This window comes from Schistocerca americana, chromosome 5 (genome assembly GCF_021461395.2).
Source record: "Schistocerca americana isolate TAMUIC-IGC-003095 chromosome 5, iqSchAmer2.1, whole genome shotgun sequence".
NCBI lineage: Eukaryota > Metazoa > Arthropoda > Insecta > Orthoptera > Acrididae > Schistocerca > Schistocerca americana.
The window spans coordinates 536,819,622-536,844,797 of NC_060123.1; positions in this window are offsets into that span (position 1 = coordinate 536,819,622).

Consider the following 25,176-nt stretch of genomic DNA (forward strand, 5'->3'; position numbering starts at 1 on the left):
AAAAAAAAAAAAGTTCAAATGTGTGCGAAATCTTGTGGGACTTAACTGATAAGGCCATCAATCACTAACCTTACACACTACTTAACCTAAATTATCCTAAGGACAAACACACACACCCATGCCCGAGGGAGGACTCGAACCGTCGCCGGGACCAGCCACATACTCCATGACTGCAGCGCCCGAGACAAAAAAAAAAACAAAAAAAAGTTCAAATGTGTGCGAAATCTTGTGGGACTTAACTGATAAGGCCATCAATCACTAACCTTACACACTACTTAACCTAAATTATCCTAAGGACAAACACACACACCCATGCCCGAGGGAGGACTCGAACCTTCGCCGGGACCAGCCACATACTCCATGACTGCAGCGCCCGAGACCGCTCGGCTAATCCCACGCGGCTCTGCCAGAACAACATTGTTGCAAAATCTGAAACGCCCTTTGACATGTCAGAAAAATGTTCTCCCATTCAACAATTTCACGAGTAAACTGTTGAAAAAAAAATCACCCGTATATTTCGAACTCGGAACGTTTAGTACGGCACGGTGATGTTCTACCACCTCAATTGCCACGCACCGTCACATTCGCAACTCACAGAAACGATTTCCCTGTAATCGGTCGTTCTGATGTTACTTTTAATTACGTTTACGCACCTTCTACAGGACGACAGCACACAGCACGAACTAAATCAGTGTTTTGGTTGATACTCTATCGATACACAAAGTTTGGTACTGATCTGAGTGTCACCTGGAGATTTGGGTGTAAGCAGAAAGTGCTACAGATTTACCGTGCAAAGGACACATCTCAGTCAGAAAATACCTTGGTGTAACATTCCGGTTTGGAAAACGTTCCGCATATGAACTTGCAGCTGCTCTCCTATTGGATTCCGCTTTGCCGTATGCAAGCATCATGTCGGCCATTTCCACAGCCGTGTACTGGTACATGTTACACTGATGTCAACAACGTACACGCAGAGCGCAGTACGATGCGTACAGGGCCTGTGTAGGGGAATGTAGAGCATGTCCGCCAATGTTATTACGGTCAGGCTCCACAGTACACAGATAGCTAAAGGATTGCAAACCTTTCATAGTCAGACACCAAAACGAATCAGAACAAACGGTCACAACCGTTCTCAAAGCTCGACGCTCTAGAGCGTGTGGTTTTGGATGCAGTTTGTAACCTCACCGCAAAATATGTAAAAGTATTCTTATTCAAATATTAATGGACATAGAGCTAAGTGTAACCTCCCAGCAAATAATGTATGTCAATGACAATAAATTTGTGAACTAGCAATCTGAGCCAGGTGTAAACTCCCCACAAAAAATGGAAGACTTAAAAATGTTCCAAAATTCAGTTCCCCACAAAAATGAAAGATAATTCAATGATAATGAAATCTCAGTGACAATGAAAATGCAAATAGACCGAAATGTCGATCTTAGGCCCTGTGCAACTTTGAATTTAAGTGAAACTTTTCTTTAAGGAAATGCATGGGAAATTTTCTGCCAATAAAATGTTTGTTTTGTTTAAATGGTTGGTTTGAAAACAAAATCATTATTGGGGCGATTCTTGAACAAATTAATTACACTTAAGATGCATTCCATTATCAGATGAGCGCAAGGCTGCTTCATTACCTTATTTAAAAAATATACCTCGTCCTGAATCTTGACCAGAGGCCCATGTCGACGCCCGCCGACTCCTCACACACGACTGCGACTGTCTCGCACGCGCTGCTAGCACGAACGAACTACATGCTCTCGCGACTCGCTACGTACAACAACTTTCTCGCAACTGAATCATCTCGCACGCGCTACTACTCTCCAACTGAACACTCGCGCGGTCAAGCGCAGACTAGCACATAAATATGTACTGATGTAGCAAATATTACTATTACTGATTACTATTACTGATTACTATCAATATTGCCACTTATCGGCCAATTACAAACGTCAAAAGTCATCATTTAAAACAGGAGCCAATGAATGGCATAGTATTAACATAATTGATCTAGGTATATTAATTATTGGCACTAAGTGGCCAGTTACAGACATCAAAAGTCATCATTGAAAACAGGAGCTAATGAATGGCATAGTATTAACATAATTCATTTAGTTATACAAATTATTGGCACTAATTGGCCACTTACAGACATCAAAAGTCATCATTGAAAACAGGAGCTAATGAATGGCAAAGTATTAACGTAATTCATTGAGTTATACAAATTATTGGCACTAACTGGCCACTTACAGACATCAAAAGTCATCATTGAAAACAGGAGCTAATGAATGGCAAAGTATTAACATAATTCATTTAGTTATACAAATTATTGGCACTAATTGGCCAGCAAGTATTGAATAGTACAAAACATTTTTAATTCTTCCAGTGACATATACAGTATTCAATATGTAAGACACTGTAATTATTACTCAACGTCTGTGACTAAAAAAAAAAAGTCATACAGTATTACTCAGAACTCTCCTAAATGGGTAGCATTATTTGTTAGCAATGCATTGCTTGGGGTAATTATAGGGGAAAGCAAGAAGACAAAAAGAAAAAAAATATATGCTTCTGGTTTGTTCCTGTAAATGAAAAATGTGTAATGTCATTCGTCATGAGTCAAGGTTATGAAACAAGTAGAGTATATTTAATGACATAGATTTAATGAACAACTGCTTATAGCACATTAATCTCATAAATAATTTCTCCTGCAAAAAATATATAAGAAATGGATTATTAAGCTGAAAGAAGAAATGCATTTTGTGCTGAAAAGTAGTGAACTTCGAATTAACAGGTAGTGAAATGTGTATAAAAATGTGTTCCATAGCTGTCCCTTCCAAAACCTTCAGTAATTACACTATGCAATATAACACCTGCTGCAAGCAGGGGAAAGCAAGAAGACAAAAAGAAAAAAAATATATGCTTCTGGTTTGTTCCTGTAAATGAAAATGTGTAATGTCATTCGTCATGAGTCAAGGTTATGAAACAAGTAGAGTATATTTAATGACATAGATTTAATGAACAACTGCTTATAGCACATTAATCTCATAAATAATTTCTCCTGCAAAAAATATATAAGAAATGGATTATTAAGCTGAAAGAAGAAATGCATTTTGTGCTGAAAAGTAGTGAACTTCGAATTAACAGGTAGTGAAATGTGTATAAAAATGTGTTCCACAGCTGTCCCTTCCAAAACCTTCAGTAATTACACTATGCAATATAACACCTGCTGTCAAAGCGAACTGCAACATATATTTAAATAACTACATACCATAAATACATAACTGCAACAATATCCTCATTTGTAAAGAAAAAACTTCATTATCCATCACTTCATTCCTTATATTATCATAACTCCATTATTATCGTCACTTGTATAGAAAAACTTCATTATTCATTACTCTTCATCAGCATTCATTATCATCTTCCAAAAAAAATCACTTCATTACTCATTACACCACTATTCCTTATCTCTAGCATATTTCATCACTAAAACTAAGATGTGTAGTTCTGTCTGACAGCCTGCATCAATCGCCTTGTATTCTGAAAGAAAAAATTAGTTAAGACTGCTATTCTACGATGTGTGTTGTATGTTCTTGTTAATGCTTGTTAATTCTGATCCATTTACTCTTCCTCACAAGGTTTTTGTATCTTCTTTCGTTTATTCCGTAGCTGAAATTCCCATTTCTGTTTAATTTATTTCCTTTATGCATCATTTCTTTCTGAAATTGATGAACAAAGATTAATGTCTTGCATTTAAATTATACACTCACTAAATAATGACTGGTTTATGGTGACATAATTAAGCATACAGCTTAACATGACAGAAAACGTAATATGTCAAAAACATTGACAGTATTCAGATGCAAAAATGTATAGAGAATAATACAATGCAGCAGCAAAAATTGTAAAACAGTCACGATCTTGAGATGTCATAGGGCAAAAAAAGTCAAAGTCAAATGGTGTGTGTTATATCTTAACTATTTCACAGTCCATACAAACAAAACATGAAAACAATCGTACATACATAAACAAATGATGACAACTTGCCAAGCAAAAATGCAATAATCATCAGTAATTAGTCACATAATTATAATTGCATAAGTGGTCATAAAGATTAGTAAATGCCATCGTAGCATGTTACATCATAAAGTGGTTTCATTCAATAAAGGGTTTAGCATTGTATACATGGAGGTTCCCCTTACTTTTTCTGGTTCTCAAAGTTTCGACGTGTACAACATTGGGGTGAGGAATGCTGCGAATCCGATATGGACCTGCGAATAGAAGTTCAAATTTACTGCACTTACCTTTTATTCTGCTGGATAAATAGTGTGTACGTACTAATATCTTCTGTCTAATGTGAAAGTCACGGCGTGTACAAACCTGTTTTGCTGTCTTCTCCGGCGCTCTGCGGCACGTTTGATGTTGTTCAGCGCAATGTCAATTATTTCGTGGTGTCGTAATCGACGAGATGTAGGAAATGTTACTAATTCTTTAATTTTGTTTGGTGGTTCAACGTTTTTCAGTATAACAGACGGAGATAGCATAGTGGATTCATTGGGAATGGAATTAATTACATCTTGGAATGAGAATATGTGTGTGTCCTAATCAATATGTCTTTTGTGGCAATATATTCTGCACAGTTTACCAATTTCTTTCATTAATCGTTCACATGGGTTCGAAGAAGCATGGTACTTGGATATATAGATCGGAGAAATGTTTCTAGCTCGTAACATACTTGTCCATATAGCAGAACGAAACTGTGATCCATTATCGGAAATTACTCTCATCACATGCCCTAAATGAAATAAAAAATGTTTTACAAATGCTTTCGAAACAGTTTTAGCAGTAGCTTTGCGTAACGGAGTGAAAGTAACAAATTTTGAAGTGAGTTCAACAGCGACAAAGATGTAGCAAAAACCTCTGTTAGTTCTCGGAATTGGACCAAAATTGTCTACTGCGGCCATATGTCTTAATTTAATAGGTACAATGGGATATAATGGAGGAATATGTGAAGTCGTGTCTGACTTAGCTTTCAGGCAAATTTTACATGACGCTAAAACTCGTCGTATACGTTTCTCCATGTTGGTAAAATAACAGTTCAGTCTCAATATAAGAAAACATTTTCTGGCTACGTAATGTGCATAACTTAAATGAGCGTACCAGATTAATTTGTTAACCAGTTCGTCAGGAATGCATAATAACCAATTGTTGCTGTCAGGATGAGAGCGGTGAAATAGAATGTCATTGCGTACAGTGTAATGGTTTCTAATCGTAACATTATTCTTATCTTGTCAAAGGTGTTTAATTTCTTTCCACACATTGTCTTTACTTTGCTCTTTTGCTATGTCCTGTAATGACGACGAAATAAAATTTTCAAATGCAACTTGTTGGATGTACATTACGCTAAAATTTGCTTTGCAGAAGTTGGTTGCGACGTCTTGCTGATTGTTGCTGAGAGAACGAGATAGTGCGCCTGCTATAACATTTTGTGTGCCGGGAATGTGAACTTTTGTAAAATTAAATTCCTGTAAATAAAGTTTCCATCTGCTTAATCTGTCATGAGTAAATTTAGCCGAAAGTAAAAATTGTATAGCTCTGTGGTCTGTGTAAACGGCCGTGTGTCTTCCATAAATAAAATGAGGAAATCTCGTAAAAGCCCATACAACACATAATGTTTCAAGTTCTGTAACAGAATAATTTCGTTCAGCAGGTGACAGAATGCGACTTGCAAATGCGATGTTTTTAATTACTGTTGAGCCATCTTCTTCAATTTCCCGAAAAATGTGTACGCCTAAAGCGGTGTTGGAACTGTCGGTGGCAATGGAAAAATTTCTGGTAAGATCTGGGTGCGATAAAAGTGGTGCATTTAACAAAGCATGTTTCAGGTTCATGAATTCAGAATGTGCTTGCTTATCCCAGGACCAAATACTGTTTTTACCGGTTAATTGGCATAATCTAGGTGTGTCTAAAGCAGAGTGATGAATAAATTTACGAAAAAAGTTAATTAAGCACAAAAAACTGCGTAATTGTTTCTTCGTCGTAGGAACAGTAATGTCACGTAGAGCTTGAAGTTTTTCCGGATCAGACGCAATGCCTTCGGCTGAAATTACATGTCCAAGAAATTTTGTAGAAGTTTTACCAAAGTGCAATTTACTAATATTAACTGTGAGTCCTTGTGCATGAAAAGTTTGCAACAGTCGTTCTAAAATCACATTGTGTTCAGACCAGTTAGCTTCTGCAATAAGAATGTCATCTACGTACGTCGTGATTCTGTCTATAAGTTCTGTCGGAAGTATTGTGTTCAAACCGCGAATAAAAGCTGCTGAAGAAATAGTTAACCCGAATGGTAATTTGCAAAATTGATAACAGTCGCCAAAACAGAGAAAAGCTGTATACTTTCTGCAATTCGGATGAAGTTGAATTTGCCAAAATCCTGATTTCAAATCTAATGTGGAATAAATATCAGTTCCGTGAAATTTCTGTAGAAGTTCCTCTAGTGTCTGTGGTCGGACTAACTGCTGGTTCAATAATTCCTTGGTCAAGCATATCCTGCAATTCTTTCTTAACCTGTTCTCTATGAATATACGGAATGGGATAATGTTTAGCTTTAAATGTATCGTGCTGTTTGACTTGAAATTCATACATAAACCCGGACATAGTACCAGAAATGTTGTCGAAAACTGGAGCTTGCTGTAAAAGAATTTTGTGTAGTTGGGTGCGTTCGTCGTCTGAATTTGCACTGCTTTGTTTAACTTTATCAGAAATCATTTGCATTACGTCGTAGTCAGCTTCGTCTGGAGTATTATACCCTCCTGGAAATTGAAATAAGAACACCGTGAATTCATTGTCCCAGGAAGGGGAAACTTTATTGACACATTCCTGGGGTCAGATACATCACATGATCACACTGACAGAACCACAGGCACATAGACACAGGCAACAGAGCATGCACAATGTCGGCACTAGTACAGTGTATATCCACCTCTCGCAGCAATGCAGGCTGCTATTCTCCCATGGAGACGATCGTAGAGATGCTGGATGTAGTCCTGTGGAACGGCGTGCCTTGCCATTTCCACCTGGCGCCTCAGTTGGACCAGCGTTCGTGCTGGACGTGCAGACCGCGTGAGACGACGCTTCATCCAGTCCCAAACATGCTCAATGGGGGACAGATCCGGAGATCTTGCTGGCCAGGGTAGTTGACTTACACCTTCTAGAGCATGTTGGGTGGCACGGGATACATGCGGACGTGCATTGTCCTGTTGGAACAGCAAGTTCCCTTGCCGGTCTAGGAATGGTAGAACGATGGGTTCGATGACGGTTTGGATGTACCGTGTACTATTCAGTGTCCCCTCCACGATCACCAGTGGTGTACGGCCAGTGTAGGAGATCGCTCCCCACACCATGATGCCGGGTGTTGCCCCTGTGTGCCTCGGTCGTATGCAGTCCTGATTGTGGCGCTCACCTGCACGCATACGACCATCATTGGCACCAAGGCAGAAGCGACTCTCATCGCTGAAGACGACACGTCTCCATTCGTCCCTCCATTCACGCCTGTCGCGACACCACTGGAGGCGGGCTGCACGATGTTGGGGCGTGAGCGGAAGACGGCCTAACGGTGTGCGGGACCGTAGCCCAGCTTAGTGGAGACGGTTGCGAATGGTCCTCGCCGATACCCCAGGAGCAACAGTGTCCCTAATTTGCTGGGAAGTGGCGGTGCGGTCCCCTACGGCACTGCGTAGGATCCTACGGTCTTGGCGTGCATCCGTGCGTCGCTGCGGTCCGGTCCCAGGTCGACGGGCACGTGCACCTTCCGCCGACCACTGGCGACAACATCGATGTACTGTGGAGACCTCACGCCCCACGTGTTGAGCAATTCGGCGGTACGTCCACCCGGCCTCCCGCATGCCCACTATACGCCCTCGCTCAAAGTCCGTCAATTGCACATACGGTTCACGTCCACGCTGTCGCGGCATGCTACCAGTGTTAAAGACTGCGATGGAGCTCCGTATGCCACGGCAAACTGGCTGACACTGACGACGGCGGTGCACAAATGCTGCGCAGCTAGCGTCATTCGACGGCCAACACCGCGGTTCCTGGTGTGTCCGCTGTGCCGTGCGTGTGATCATTGCTTGTACAGCCCTCTCGCAGTGTCCGGAGTAAGTATGGTGGGTCTGACACACCGGTGTCAATGTGTTCTTTTTTCCATTTCTAGGAGTGTAGTTATGTACGTACGTATCTGTGAACAATCTGGAATTACAATCTATGTTACGTGTTGCGGAAATGACCTCTGTACGATTACTTGTTAGTTCTTCCGCAGATAAAGAATGCTGAAACTCTAAAGCCAATTGCACATTTTCATCCTTCAACATTAAACAGGAATTCTGAAAATCAACCACTGCGTCGTGTTGTACGAGAAAATTCGTACCTAAAATGACGTCTGTTGTCAATAAAGGAACAATCCAAAAATTTGAGTGAAATGTGTGACCTGTAATACAAAATGATAAATGTGTCTGTAATTTAACGTCTACTCCTTTACTCGATACTGCTCCTTTTACTTTCGTTTTGCCTTATGGTATGTATTCTCTTTGTTGCACTCGTTGAAAGTTTCTTCATTTATTACTGACATAGGTGAACCGGAATCGATTACTGCTGAAAATTTCGATGAACCTACTTTAATTTCGATGACAGGATGTGAAATGGTTTTCTGAACAAATGGTCTTTCCTGCAAAAGAGTGTCTCTGATATCGTCAAAAGTAATTACATTTTCGTGAACAACATTCTGCGAGTCTAAAGTAGTGCTTGTGTTACTAGAAGATGCGACCTGTGCAGTATCTAGTCAAATTCTATCTGACGTATTATTATTGTCAGGACGATTCCGTGGCATTTCGACTATTTGAACTGTTCTACTATTTCTTCCAGAAGTATTACGTTCTGGATGATACCTACTGTCGGGTTCATTCATGAGAATATGTTGTTCCTGATCATTTTGCTGCTCGTAAGACCTACTGTTATTAAACGTACACTGATAGTTGTGCTCATTATTTTTACGTCTGTCGTAATAGTCATTCCTATAGGGTGCATTGCGATAGGAATTGAAATACTGTGTTTTCTGTACGTAGTTGCTCCTTTGCTGCCGTGCGTTACTATTTGTTGTACCAGGTACTATACGACCACGCGGCGAAACATTAAAGTTTTGTTGACCTTGTGCATTACATTGTTGGTTAGGTATGCTAACCGGCTGGTTTTGTTGCTGTTGTTGTGAAAAACCTCTATTGTTACTAAAATATGGTTCCTGCTGCCGATAATTTTGACGGTATTGATAACTGGAATTTTGTCTGTTATTAAAATTTTGGTGGTTGTCATTCCTAAAGTGTCTGTTACTTTTACTATTGAAATTACGTGGTTGATCGTAATTACTGTAAGTTTGCTGGCCTTGGTTGTTATATGAAAAATTTTTGTTTATGAAGGAATAGTCTGATTGCTGCACTTCTAAAAGTTGCAACAGATCCCTGAATGCCGAAATATTTTCCTTTTGCTGACCCGTTAAAGGTGACACTCTTAATGACCGTGGTAATTTAGAAATGCATAATTGTATAAGTGCAGATTCACTGTACGGTTCACTTAGGTACTGGTTTTGTTGCACTATGTGCTCAAAAAATTGCATCACACTGGGAAAATTTGAGTTATCATAATTTGGTAAGCTAATTAACTGATCTTTAATTCCGCGCTGTGTCGTCTTCGACCCATACGCTGATAGAAAAGCATTCTGAAATTCTTCTACTGAATAACATTGCCTCGCGATCGGTCTCATGCGAGTTGCCGGTTCGCCTTCCAAAAAACTGCAAATAAATTCAAGTTTTTTGCGTTGCAGGCCAAGTCGGTGGAAAAGCAAAGCTAAATTGTTGTATCCAGTCCAATGGGTGAATCTGTGTTCTGTCATTTTTAAACACTTTAAATTTTCTCACTGACAGAAAATGTTTGTAATCGAAATTATCGTCTCTGTATGACGGAACAGGTTCAGTATTGTAAGAGAATCTATTTGTCTGTGTCTGTTCGGAATCGAATTCCCGTACTCTCTGTTGATTACCTAAATTATACGCGCAGCGTGAGTCTGACAAATGTTCGCAAAGTGGCGTCTGCTGTGATGTGTTAAACGCTGAAACATTTTTTATCTCTGTTACCTCTTGCTGTAAATTTGACAATTTTCTACGCAAGGTGTTATTAGACGAATCGATCTCATTAATTGTCTGCTGTAGATTTTGAAATTCAGGTGTTTGATTAAATGAAATCGGTGCAGTATCGTCTGATTTGCTCTCATTATTACTTTCAATAACATCAATACGACTGGCCAATTCATCACATTTTTCAGTCAGTATTTTTACCTGATCATCGGTTTTAGTGTCTGAGGCATTAATCTGTTTTTGGAATTTACATGTAGTTTCGTTCAGTTTTTTAACGTCAGCTTTGACGACATCGGAATCCTGTGTCAGTTCTAATTGTTCGAGTCTGTCGGTCACTGTTTGAAAATCGGTTGTGTATGTGTCTGTTTTCGATTTAAGATCGGAAATTTCGTCACGTAATTCTGTGTTCGACTGTTTGATGATATTAATTTCGTCGGACACTGTAGCAATATTGTTGTCTACATATGTCTTCGCTTTCGTGAACAATTTACGTTTGTGTTCCTGTCTCTGAGCAGTGATTGTTTCCGTGACTTGACGTTTTACTTTATTTTGTCCCTGAATAAATTTGCGGAAACGCGTATCACTGTTTTGTATGTGGTGATTAAAACGTTCGTCAATTTGAGTGTTCTGTTGGTCGAATTTCGCGTCAATCTTCTCATCCATTGTGCGCGAAAGTTCTGCTGTCATTGCTTTAAACTCGTCGTGTAATTGTGTAGCTTTTTCAGAGCATTGTTTAGCGACTGTACTAATTTCTCCTCTAAGTGTTTCTATTGTAACTGTTTGCATATCCCTTAATTCTTGAGCAACAGATCTAATTTCTTCGCTACTTTTCTTTGAACAAGCCTCAATTTCCTCGCGTAACTGTTCCTTAGTGTCATGACACTGCGCGGCAACGGCTCTAATTTGTTCACTCAGCTGTCTGGAATTGTTGTCTAATTTTTCATTAAGCTTGTCTTGTTTTTCGTTCTGTAGTTTGACCTGTTCACTAAGTTGTTTGAGATTTTCTTTGAATTGTTTGTTATCTTCATTAAGGTTGTCTAATTTTTCACTCTGTTGTCTGGCCTGTTCACTAAGTTGTTGTTTGAAATCTTCACTATTTTGTATCAATATTGCCATAATTTGACCCAATGTAACACTATCTACTCCATTCTCTGTACTGTTTGACGGTGTATTTGCAATTGTCGCGTTTTGTGTGACCATTTGGTCATTCTGTAATTTACAAAAAGGTTTACCAGTTGGATGTACACTGTCAGTCACTATTTTGGAATTAAATGGATCTGTCGTACTTTCAGTACCCTGTCCATTTTCATTAGAAAAGTTTGTCTGTGCGTTACTTGAATTTTCCAAATCGGGTGTGTTAAGCTGGGCAGCGCTCATTACAATAGGGCGTCCCGCGTCATCAATTGTCGTCAAATTAACAGACGAGACAATTGAGTTCTTTTGCTCATCAGTAGGATGATTGTCAGTAAACGGTGGATTATCATTACACTGCGCGTCACAAGTACTATCAGTGAAGTTGCTTAAGTCAGTAATTTAATTCATTATACCTCGCGATACACTATTCACAGTCTTTCGCGGCATTTTTACGGTAGTCACAATTATTCACAAAAGAAATAAGCACAATACAAAAAGCAACAAACACAAATACAACAGAGCAACGAATTGCCGGTGATCTGAGGAAAGAAAGTCACAAAATTAGTAAAAGCGTTGCGCCAAATGCTAATTATATTAAGTAAAAAAAAGCAAATATCTGACTACTTCTCAGAAGATTCTCAACGAAATACGATCCTGGCAGGGTCGCAAAGTGTAACCTCCCCGCAAAATACGTAAAAGTATTCTTATTCAAATATTAATGGACATAGAGCTAAGTGTAACCTCCCAGCAAATAATGTATCTCAATGACAATAAATTTGTGAACTAGCAATCTGAGCCAGGTGTAAGCTCCCCACAGAAAATGGAAGACTTAAAAATGTTCCAAAATTCAGTTCCCCACAAAAATGAAAGATAATTCAATGATAATGAAATCTCAGTGACAATGAAAATGCAAATAGACCGAAATGTCGATCTTAGGCCCTGTGCAACTTTGAATTTAAGTGAAACTTTTCTTTAAGGAAATGCATGGGAAATTTTCTGCCAATAAAATGTTTGTTTTGTTTAAATGGTTGGTTTGAAAACAAAATTATTATTGGGGCGATTCTTGAACAAATTAATTACACTTAAGATGCATTACATTATCAGATGAGCGCAATGCTGCTTCATTACCTTATTTAAAAAAATACCTCGTCCTGAATCTTGACCAGAGGCCCATGTCGACGCCCGCCGACTCCTCACACACGACTGCGACTGTCTCGCACGCGCTGCTAGCACGAACGAACTACATGCTCTCGCGACTCGCTACGTACAACTTTCTCGCAACTGAATCATCTCGCACGCGCTACTACTCTCCAACTGAACACTCGCGCGGTCAAGCGCAGACTAGCAACAATAAATAACTCTATGGTCAGAGATTCTGTCATGGATCGCCATCGCTGTACCAAATATATACGCGTTTCAAGTTTCCTTCTATAAAATCGTTCAGTTTGCCTCTCCGTACAACATACTAAGTGTTGTTGGTGTTTCTTGGGACACCCCGTATAGATAACGAATTAATATATAGTTGTCAAACATGAGTTATAAATATAATATATTCCGTAAAACCTGCAAACGCGTAATAAAACCAACAGCTGTCTTACAAGCATAGTGCTTATTGTCACCAACAGGTAGGTCCACCATTAAAAAGCGTCACATATTCAATCTCTGTATCGCGATCTGCTCCCACTGTCATCAACAAGTGTATGCACTGGTAAATACTTTCACCACAACCCTTGGACCACACTTGGTTCGAGACACAACAGAGCCTTACATTAATTATTTTCCTCAGCTATCATAATTTTCAAATGCCACAATGTTCTAAAATGTCTGCAAAATACATCGGTAAGGCAGAGAGTGTGATGTTTATGTCGATTAGCACAATATTTGCATGATGTTATTGCCCACACGTATCAGTCTATCTAACATGATTGTCAACTCTGAAGAATATGTCACGGAAGGGGAGAGTGAAGATTGTGTATCGCTACAAAAATGTAGTCGATAGCAATTACTGGAGATGTTTGGGACGTAGTCCAGGTAATTTACAAAACGTAGAAGGGCTCAAATTAATTATTTTACCTCATCTATGATATTTGTCAGATGCCACAATATTCTAAACTGCGTCGGTAACTGAGAAAATTGTTATGTTTACTTTGCAAAAGCTTATAAATCCGTAAAGAGTATTTACTGTATATATAAAATGTTGGATTCATCCCTTCGTTGTGCTGTTCAACGCATGACGTGGGAGACATCTTCAACCAGAGTGGAGATATGCCCCCTTTCATTTCCTGGACGTAAACCATTTTGCAGTTCAATGCCTGATGTTCGAAACATAAAGTTAGTTCATCCTAAGTACAAGGCATATAAGGGGAGACTACATTCCTCCTAAGAATAAACCTCATGTAAACATTACATCGTGTGTTCTACCGCGTTTTCTGGAGTCTCACTCTAGTTCGTTTCACTTGAAGCGATTAGCCAAGCTGTTCTGAGTGCAGTCATGTACGATAATAAGGATACGTTTTATGCTGCGCGTTACGCGCACATCGGTACACCGATAATACGGGATAACAGCTTTACTGGCGCATTTAGTTCGACAGCATTGGCCAGCCACCTGGTCCAAATGGTCTGCTGTAACGGAAACAACTCCAGTTAAGATGTGAAGAGAGAAGGACAGAGAAGCACTGTAACTTCGAATGTTATTTAATTTTTAAATAGAATGAAATACTATACGGCAAAATTTAGGCATTGCTGTTCCTAGAGAACCAGACAAGAAACATAACACGCTTTCGCTTTAGTTCTCAGCTAACGTACTATTGTAATTAAAAACAGTAGCGATGAAAATATGTAACTTACATACAGCGAAATATTTCTGCGTGAGCTGTGTGACCTAAAAGCTTGTTGCAGGCATTTCACATTATAGTAAAATACGTAAGTTACTGAAGGTATTACAGTCAGTCCGTCTCGTAATCTCTGACCTCCTTCCATGTCCGATTCCGAGGGATACGTTTCAGTACTGAAATTGCCATCTGCTACGTTGATAACGAAGTCCGCGAAGCCAACTAAGCGTCTCATTTTCTCCTCTTTTTGTATGAAGCGCGTTTTTACATCCCACCAGAGTACGGCAGTGACGTGCCTTTGCTCCAGTACGTATGGCAGCTTAAATGTCTTGTTATTTTTCGCGACAAATTCCTGAACTTGATACCATATCAGTTCAATTTGTTCCGGATTCCAGTGGCACGGTAGCAACTACAAAAATGCAGCACTTTAAAGGTGTGCTCATTGCCGAGAAAAATTATAATTTCTCTTGTTTCTACGATGCTTATCTCTCTTGTTCGTGTGAGACCACGTGTTTATGACAAAACATAGGGTATCGTCCAAATAAAAGGTATTTGATTTTTCATTTTTGTGGTAAAAATGTAATTTGTGGCATTTTTTTAATGTAAATAATCTTCATGAACAATCGTTAAGGAAATATCGAAAATTAAGAATTTTTGTTTGCAATAAAAACTGGAATTTTGCATGCGAACTGTAATTAAATGCAAGAATACATAAAATTATAAATATATTAGTTAATTAGCTCACATTTGAAGAATTTAATATTTAATTGATGTGCGTTTCGAACTAAACGAAAAAGAATCGAAAATAATACACACGGAGATTCTAACCTGCTATTCACATAACGCTACCGAATACACAACGCGTATCAATAGGAACAACACGTTAACACAGTAAAACTACTTTGCTTGGAAAACTTCAAAGCCGATTTTCTCTGTAAACTTGTCGAAAACATTACGAACGACCTTTTTTAACGGTGTCCTACGTGCTTGTGTCACATCGGAGCAGGAAGCAGCGTCAGCTACTTTAACAGTACGCGACGATAACAAAGTAACAAGATATATAATACACAAGTAGGACCTACTTTCAAGAGCGGACAACACCAGTGTACGTGTGCTACAGCTGCTGAGTAATCATTGCGTTTGTGTTTGTATGCATTAGGATTATTCTTACGATGAACAAAATATAGAATCCTTCAACGATTGGTCATTAGCTACTGAGCAGTATCCAGACAAACTCTGTGAAGGTGGATACCTGTACAACATGTGTTTCAGTGTGCTGTGGGCTTGAAACACTGAGAAGAATCGTCCGTCCACAATTTAAATGTGCTCTATGGTTTCCTAAGTGTATGTTTCCGATTTTTGCGGAGGGTAAACGTTTTGTACATACTACATGTCAGAACAAGGACGTGTTAACTGCAGTGAACGATGAATGATTCTAATGGCTCTGAGCACTATGGGTCATAACTTATCAGGTCATAAGTCCCCTAGAACTTAGAACTACTTAAACATAACTAACCTAAGGACATCACACACATCCATGCCCGAGACAGGATTCGAACCTGCGACCGTAGCGGTCGCGCGGTTCCAGACTGGAGCGCCTAGAACCGCTCGGCCACCACGGCCGGCTTGAACGATGAAGATAATATTAAATTCCTTCAAATCCTCAGGAATCTGTAAAGATTGTTAGCCAAAGGCAACAAAAGCTTCGCCATGTGGTCAACAAAAGACAGCGAGGGCTCTTGACGGTACTCGGCTCTGTGAAGTTTGCTTTCAAGGGGAAATGGGAGTCCTATTCCTTCCGAGCAGACCCATCGCTGTTTGCATTAAAAGTGCACCATCCCTTTCCTCGTGTACTGTCAGTGAGAATTCTGCTTTAGCTTTAGCAATAGCACTTCTGTCATTATAAACTTAGTGTCAACGAACAGTTTCGACATATAAAATGGATAATCAATACAAATTTTTGTACTTTGTTAACTGTGAAAAATAATTCATTGTTGTTAAAAGAATGTCATTCGTATTCTATACTACCAAACTTAGATATAACACACTGATGCAGCTCTTACAAATGTTGCTTAATGTAACGTTCGTGGCAACCTCCTGAGAGCATTGGACATGTTACAAAGGGTGGATTTTATTAACACTCATCTAGTCTCGAGATTACCCCATTTAGCAAAGATTTTAGCGATGACAAAGGCAATGGCAAACAGACTTCAAGCGGAGTTCGGCTACTTTGTAAGCGCGGGTCTTATCCTCAGAGTCCGCTACACACGCTGACACTTCCTTCTCGAGATGGCGGCCTCGGTCTTGTCAATGTCCAAGCAAGAGCAGCTGCCTTTATGTAAGTGCGATGGTTAAATCGTGGACCCGCCGCCGAACTGGATTATCCGGAAGCCTGACTGATAAACTGGCCCCTCCCTCTCGAGTGGCACCCGTTGCAGTAGCCCATATTTCTTCCTCTCTCTCACATGTCAGGACCTTTTTCATCGAATACAGTATGTCCATGCCGACTTGCCTAGTACCAGAAGCCCCATGGCACCCGATGTTTACCGCCTAATGATGAGAAATCATACTCAGAATGTTGTGGAAAGCCTATGTCCTACGGCCGGCCGGTGTGGCCGTGCGGTTAAAGGCGCTTCAGTCTGGAACCGCGTGACCGCTACGGTCGCAGGTTCGAATCCTGCCTCGGGCATGGATGTGTGTGATGTCCTTATGTTAGTTAGGTTTAATTAGTTCTAAGTTCTAGGCGACTGATGACCTCAGAAGTTGAGTCGCATAGTGCTCAGAGCCATTTGAACCATTTGAACCTATGTCCTACGATCGCATGGCCCGTGGTTTGGCATTCTGTGCACCGTATTCTCCTCGACACGAGCGCTCGGGCGATCTGGTGCCTGGTCGTTAATGGAATATACATGAATGAAACAAATTCGTCTACATGCCATAAAAATGACAGATTCTCCGCTGTGTCCTCTTTGCCACACGCTTGATACGGACGAACATCGACTGATGTGAGGATCTTCTGCAGAGGCGTGGCAACTGATTCAGAAGATGCTTGCCTTTCTTCTACGTACGGCTCCCCATGCCATTAGACCGAAATCTCTTCTGTTCCCAAATGAGACATATTTCCTACGTACGAAGACCAACGCTGTGATCTGGATAAAAGGCTTCTCGAGCTCTTATTTGTCCCATGAGGGTGATAAGAGTGTTCCTGATTTTTGGACGTTCCTGCAAGATCGCTTTACTTTTCTCGTGCCCCAACCGCGATACCGTCAGTACTAAGCCAACGTTTTCTGTAGTGCCTTCTTCGATCCCCCCTGCAGCCAGGTATGAGAAGGTGATTTCAGTGAGATTATGTAATACCAGGACTCAGTCCAATGTACCGGCAAATCCAATATTCTTCGTGAAGACGTGCCTGGAACATGCCTGACTCCATTGAGTTTCAGGGTGCGTCTACCCACAAGTTGGTGGGACGCGGAGCCATTATGTTTGCTCTGCCTAGAGGGCGGTTTCTTTAATTTCTATAATTCTCTTTTTCCTTTGTTTGATATTGATGGTAATAACAAATAATTATTTTTCGCCTAGAGGGCGTCCTAAGTGATCTCAACAAATATATAAAATAAATAAATCAGAATGATACAATATCTGAAAATAAACCTGATATTGAGAAAGTATACTTATTTACATTTTCAAGAAATCCGCCATTTATTTTAGAACACCAGAGATTTTTTTTGCTTTGCCGTTATCTAACATAGAGAAAAAGTGGGCGAGCCATGTTCAAAACTCCTTCGTACCGTGCCATTTACTTTTTTTCGCAACGTTATCAACAACCCGTTCGGTTAAAATACTAAAAAAAGGATGGTAGAGCCGCTGCGTGAATAAATAGCTGTCAGGCGACCAATAGAGGTCGCCGTGGCTGCCGTGGTCCGATAGCTGCTACAAGGAGAGAGCTAGCCGAAAACTTACTATATGGCAAGGCTGGGCGCAGTTTGAGTCAGGGCTGGCTAGTTGGTGTTTTCCACAAACAGAACCTGAAGACAGGGAATTTACCTGTGTGAGTGTCTTGTAAGACGGGGATGTTCTCTACTGGTTGGATATCAGCTGATGTTATAATAAGACAGTTTGTCGGCTGTTGCATGTAGTAAGTACAATTCAGCCACACATGAACATTTTATTTTTAAAGCATTCGCGGTCTGAGTTGTGTCCGCGTGTCTGAACTGCCTAGATACAATAATCAAGTTTTTTCAGTTGCCGAGTCGTTTGTTCCCCTTTCAGTTTGGTGTGGTTATGGCTTTCACTCATGTTTTCTGTCACCGACTCGCTCTAAACTGCCAGGTTTCAGCTGAATTTTCTAGCTCAACGGCCGTGATAATAAGCGTTCTGACGTCTTGCACATTTTCCCCTGGTTTCCATTCGCTCCTGGGTGGGCAGGTATTGTTTATCTAGATTATTGTGTATTTCCCATTATTATGCCCTTCATTTCAAAACTTTAAATAGAATTTGCTCCTTGCACAGTGGTTTCCGTATCTGTTGTGAATTACTGACACATTTGCGAACGCGTTATTACGGAATATTTAACCATTTCGTGTACGGTTATACTTGTTTTGTTGTGTTGGAACTCGTTTGTAAATTCCTCACGCACACAGATTTATCTTCCCACCCCATTAAATTGAAGTTAAATTATTATAACTGGATAATATCTAGTCACTGTAATGGAAACTTTTGGGCGAGAGAAGTTGCTTTCTCAATGTTCTTACACGATTAGCTCTCACACTTGCGGACAAAAATTTTGTTACCGTTTTGAATTCTGAAGTGTATAAAACAAAATGATTAGATGTTACAGTTCATAACCACAATCTGTGGTTCTGCAGAATTCCGGCGATCGTCGACTCTGAAAATTCTTGCCGGCCGCGGTGGTCTCGCGGTTAAGGCGCTCAGTCCGGAACCGCATGACTGCTACGGTCGCAGGTTCGAATCCTGCCTCGGGCATGGATGTGTGTGATGTCCTTAGGTTAGTTAGGTTTAAGTAGTTCTAAGTTCTAGGAGACTGATGACCACAGAAGTTAAGTCCCATAGTGCTCAGAGCCATTTGAACCATTTTTGAAAATTCTTCAATTAATCAGAGGCATAATCGCAAGCCGTAGGGAAGCCGTCTTGGGTGTTACAGCGTACTCACTCTGCACCATGGGAATCAAAGTCCAAGTCGTGTATCAGTTTCAATAAAGTCGAGAATTTAATCTCTTAAAGTAGAGCATAAACGGCCGTAGTTCATTGCAGGCTCTACTGATTTCCCAGGGTACAAAGTTCCCTATGAGCTACGTCACACCAAATATAGTTCCTATCCACAGACAAGGGAGAAGTTAAAATAACCGAAGAATTGAAGGTATCTGTTCCATTCATGAAATTGTATTTTTCCATAAATGATCTTCCTAGCTACATTTCAGTGTACATCATCCTACTGTTTGATATGCAATGTTATCATAATTCATCAAATTGCATTCCGTATTCATAATGGAAACTTACAACAATACCGATAATTGCAATTCCACTGTCATCCTACTCTCCCCAGTTCTCAATCACAGGTCAGTAACTTCCTGGCACACGTAATGTTTCACATTACCTCCACGGTGTTTTATATCGCGAGTTATAGATAATCTTTCTCTCGCAGTCGAAAGAGTCTTTGAGCCGTATAAATAACTTGCTCGGGCATTCGTGTTGCATGATTTACGTTTGTGTAAATGAAAAGGGGACGCTTATCATCATCTCCAATATACTACGTGAGTTGCAGGTCTTTTGTCTCTCCATTTCAAGCGATCCATTGTTTCCCTTCTTAGCAGAACGCAGCGTGTCATTCTCCATGGAGAGAAGTCCTCCGAAGTAAGAGTGATTTCAGGAGTGACGTAGAGGAGTGTCATAGGACCGTTGCTACTCTCGATATATATTAAGAACCCTGTGGATAACATCGGAAGTTCACTGAGGCTTTTTGCGGATGATGTAGTATATCGAGAGGTTGTAACAATGGAAAATTGTACTGAAATGCAGGAGGATCTGCAACGAACTGACGCATGGCGCAGTGAATGGCAATTGAATCTCAATGTAGACAAGTGTAATGTGCTGCGAATACATAGAAAGAAAGATCCTGTGGTGTCACCGCCAGCCACCACACTTGCTAGGTGGTAGCTTTAAATCGGCCGCGGTCCATTAGTACATGTCGGACCCGCGTGTCGCCACTGTCAGTGATCGCAGACCGAGCGCCACCACAAGGCATGTCTCGAGAGACGGACTAGCACTCACCCCAGTTGTACGGACGACGTAGCTAGCGATGCACACTGACGAAGCCTCGCTCATTTGCAGAGCAGATAGTTAGAATAGCCTTCAGCTAAGTCAATGGCTACGACCTAGCAAGGCGCCATTAGTAGTTTATTGCCTGAATCTACAGAGTCTCACTTGTATCGTCAATAGCGATGTACAACAAGGATGGATTAAAGTTAAGTATTCCAGCAGCTACGTACTTTTCTTTATAGCATTCATTACGTATCCTGTTTCAGACCTCACGCCATCCTTCGTGTGTTTATAGCGTGCATCGCGGTCCCCTCAAATCACACTGTGTCGGCACTTCTGTCGACACATCAGATCCTTTATCATTTAGCTACAGTATAGCAGGCAACGGCCTTGCCGCAGTGGATACACCGATTCCCGTGAGATCACCGAAGTTAAGTGCTGTCGGGCGTGGTCGGCACGTGGTTGGGTGACCATCCAGGCCGCCATGGGCTGTTGCAATTTTTCGGGGTGCACTCAGCCTCGTGATGCCAATTGAGGAGCTACTCGACCGAGTAGTAGCGGCTTCGGTCAAGAATACAATCATAACGACCGTGAGAGCGGTGTGCTGACCCCACGCCCCTCCTAACCGCATCCTCCGCTGAGGATGACACAGCGGTCGGGTGGTCCCCGTAGGCCACTCGTGGCCTGAAGTTAATTCCATAAATTATCTGGGAGTAGGCGTTAGGAGTGATTTAAAATGGAATGATCATACAAAATTAATCGTCGGTAAAGCAGATGCCAGACCGAGAGTCATTGGAAGAATCGTAAATCGTAAGGAAGTGCAGCTCGAAAACATAGGAAGTAGGTTACAGTACACTTGTTCGCCCACTGCTTGATTACTGCTCACCGGTGTGGGATCCGTACCAGATAGGGTTGATAGAAGAGACAGAGAAGATCCAACGGAGAGCAGCGTGCTTCTTTACAGGATCATTTAGTAACCGCGAAAGCGTTACGGAGATGATAGATAAACTCCAGTGGAAGACTCTGCAAGAGAGACGCTCAGTAGCTCGGTACGGGCTTTTGTTGAAGTTTCGAGAACATACCTTCACCGAGGAGTGGTTAAAATGGCTCTGAGCACTATGGGACTCAGCTGCTGAGGTCATTAGTCCCCTAGAACTTAGAACTAGTTAAACCTAACTAACCTAAGGACATCACAAACATCCGTGCCCGAGGCAGGATTCGAACCTGCGACCGTAGCGGTCTTGCGGTTCCAGACTGCAGCGCCTTTAACCGCACGGCCACTTCGGCCGGCTCACCGAGGAGTCATACAGTATATTGCTCCCTCCTACGTATATCTCGCGAAGAGACCATGAGGATAAAATCAGAGAGATTAGAGCCCACACGGAGGCATACCGACAATCTTTCTTTCCACGAACAATACAACACTGGAATAGAAGGTAGAACCGATAGAGGTACTCGAGGTACCCTCCACCTCACACCGTCAGGTGGCCTGCAGAATATGGATGAAGGTGTAGAAGGCTGCTTTATGTTGTGCCGTCCATCACGTCATACAGTATCTGAAATCCTTCCTCTCTTCCTTTTTCCTTGTATATAACCTAAAACGGAGTTTATCAGTTCGTCATTCTTTCTTAATATATGACCAATCCAACTTCTTTTTATTACATCTCTCCTACTCTTCTCAGTGCCTCCTCATTTTTTACTCTGTGCATCCAGCTTATTCTTTCCATCCTCCGCCATGTCCACATCTCAAAAGCCTCCAGCCTTTCTCTGTCCTTCTTCCTCAAGTCCATGTTTCAGCGCCATACAGAAGAACACAGTATTTAATTTGTGTAGTTTCCCCCCCCCCCCCCTACACAACACAGGGGGATACTACACAAATTAAATTATGGTCCTTGAATTATCACTTGGAAATTATTCTGTCAAGCTCGAAATGAAATACTGAGTTATTTGTTACAGTAGACGTAATTTAATTGGCTATTAAGAGCGAAGCACTGTTGGAGCTATATTTACCGTCTGTTGTACAGGTTTTAAATTATTCCTTCATATCTGGTGGACTGTTTAGAATGTTCTATTAATCTGTTACACATTGATTTTTGATTCAATGGTGAACTACTTCTCCTTCTCGCGAGTGTAACTGTCTTAAAATTTACTAAAATATACTGTATGTATAAATAAAATAAACACTACCGTAACAAGGGACAAAAACCACTCACAGCGCAGGCCAGTCCTACCACTCCCTCTAGCAGCACAAAAAGTAAAACATGGGTAGTGGAATTAAGTCAGTTTCTGTTTCTTAGGCAGCAAAATGTCTGGCGACAGTTCAGCAGTTAGGGAGCCTTAGTCAGTTGCACAATCTAAGAGAAAGAAGAAGGTTCTGCAGCTAATTAGTTCACCTGGCCGAGTTGTGTGCCAGCAGTTGCTAGAAATGTTGGGGAGTGAGTACCAGGTCACTTGCATTGTGAAGCCTAGTGCAGGGTTGGTTCAGGTGACTGTTGACATAGTGGAGTTATGTAGGAATTTTACGAAAGAGGATCAGGTTGCGATTGTAGGTGGAGCTAGGAAGAGTGTCGATTGCGGGCAGGGAGTGTGATGTAAGTGGTGGTCAGGTAAAGGTAACTACTCAAACTGGTAGCACTAATGAGCACTTCGTGCAGCTGTCTCAACGTCATGATTGGCCTCATCTTAATGCTGCTGTTAGGCGTGTTAACATTAGGCTGGAGAAGGTGCTGATGTCGGAGGACATGGCTCACTTCTGCAGTGGTGCCAATTGAGTCTATCACTTGGCATGACTTGTGCATAAATAGGTATGGGAAGGGGAGGCTGGCAAAGCTCAAAGATGACAGTGTAGTGAGCGGTAGTGGGACCATTCATGGGAAAATTGCTGTAGTAACTTCTGTTAGAGCTGCACCTTTTTTAGGAACTCAGCTGATAGGTATCCCTGCTTAAATGAAGCCCTCTAACAAAGGTCAGGTATCCAAGTAGGGAGGAAATTAGCAAATTTCATCAAAATATGAGATAAAGTTCATGAACTGCTTATTCGTAGTAAATGTTGACTCTGACGTTATTGGTATATCGGAGCACCACTTAAATAATTTGACAATTCAGAGTCTTCCTTCACTAGGATACATATTTGTTGGCTGTTTTTTAAGGAGTTCTTTGCGGAGTGGGGAAGTGGACATGTACGTTAAAAACAGTATTCCGTTTGAGTCCATACACATATCATGACACTACACTGAAAAAGTATTTTAATATTGTGCAGCGGCAGTTGAATTTAATGAAATAAAACTTCTAATTGTTTTTATTTATAGGTCTCCTAACTCTGACTTGAGAGTATTTCTGTTCAATCTAGAGAGGGTTCTTGGTTATCTTTATAAGAATACCGAACATTAGTTACATGTGGTGATTTCAGTATTAATTTTGTATGTGGCTGTGCAAGGAAAAGAGTGTTGAAAGACCTCCTAAATTCAGACGCATACGTGTTTTTTTCCAACCAGGGAGCAGGGTAACAGTAGCACAGCCATAGAAAATATTTTTATTCATTTTTCACTACTAGATGGGCATTCTGTTAGTAAAAAGGTGAATTGCCTTTCAGGCCATGATGCCCAACTATTAACAATAGAAGGTTTTTGTACTGAAGCAAATGTTTATATAATAACAAACTACGTAGAAAAGCTAATCCATGGGAAAGAGAGAGTTTTTTAAACCTCGTCACGAAACAAGACTTCCAGGATGTTTAAAGTGCCCGTAATATAGACAAAAATATAACGCTAACCTTAACACACTATGCTCTTTGAAAGCTGCTTTCCATTACAACATTCTAAACAGGGTACTAGCAGTAAAGGACAGCCTGGGTGGCTGACAAGTGGATAAGGATATCTTGTAGAATCTGGGAATTATATCAGAATGTGGGACGTAGTCACAATCGAGCTATAATAGTCCATACAAACAGTATTATAACGTGCTTAAAAATGTTATTATGAAGGCAAAGAATATGTGGTACGAAAATTGTATAGCTAATTCACAGGATAAAATTGAAACCGTATGGGTGTCTTGAAGGAAGTATCTGATCAGCAGCACAAGATCGGCGATTTAAAGTCAGTTCATATTAAAGTATTTGTGTTACCGTAAGCTTAGACATATGTACAGTATTTAACAATCACTTTCTGAATATTGCTGCAAAATTAAATAAAAACTCAGTTTCTGCAGGGAATCATAGAACTCTCTTTAAAAACGCCTTTCCGAGACTGATGTCTGAAATACTCCTCTGTAATACTGATAAAGGGGAGATTTAGGCAATAATTAAATCACAGAAGCCTAAGCATCCTCATGGATATGATGGAATATTAGCAGAATCTTAAAGTACTGTGACGCACACGTTATCCCCGCAGTTAGCCAAATGTGTAACTTTTCCTTTAAGAACGGTCAGTTTACTGAGCGATTAAAGTACTCAGTGCTAAAGCCGGTTTGTAAAAAGTTAGACAGCGATAATGTAGACAATTTTAGACCTACCTGTATGCCATCAAAGTTTGCTAAACGTTTTCAAAACGCTGTGTGTGTAACAGCAATGGCTCATTTTATTTCACATTATTTGTTGTCCGATGTACTGTTCGGTTATAGAACTGATTTAACAACTGAAAATTCTATATTTTCTTTTCTCTGTGAGGTACTGGATGGATTGAACAAAAGGTTTCCAACGCTAGGAATCTTTTTTGATTAAACTAGGACTTCTGATTGTGTTGATCACAAAATATTGCTTC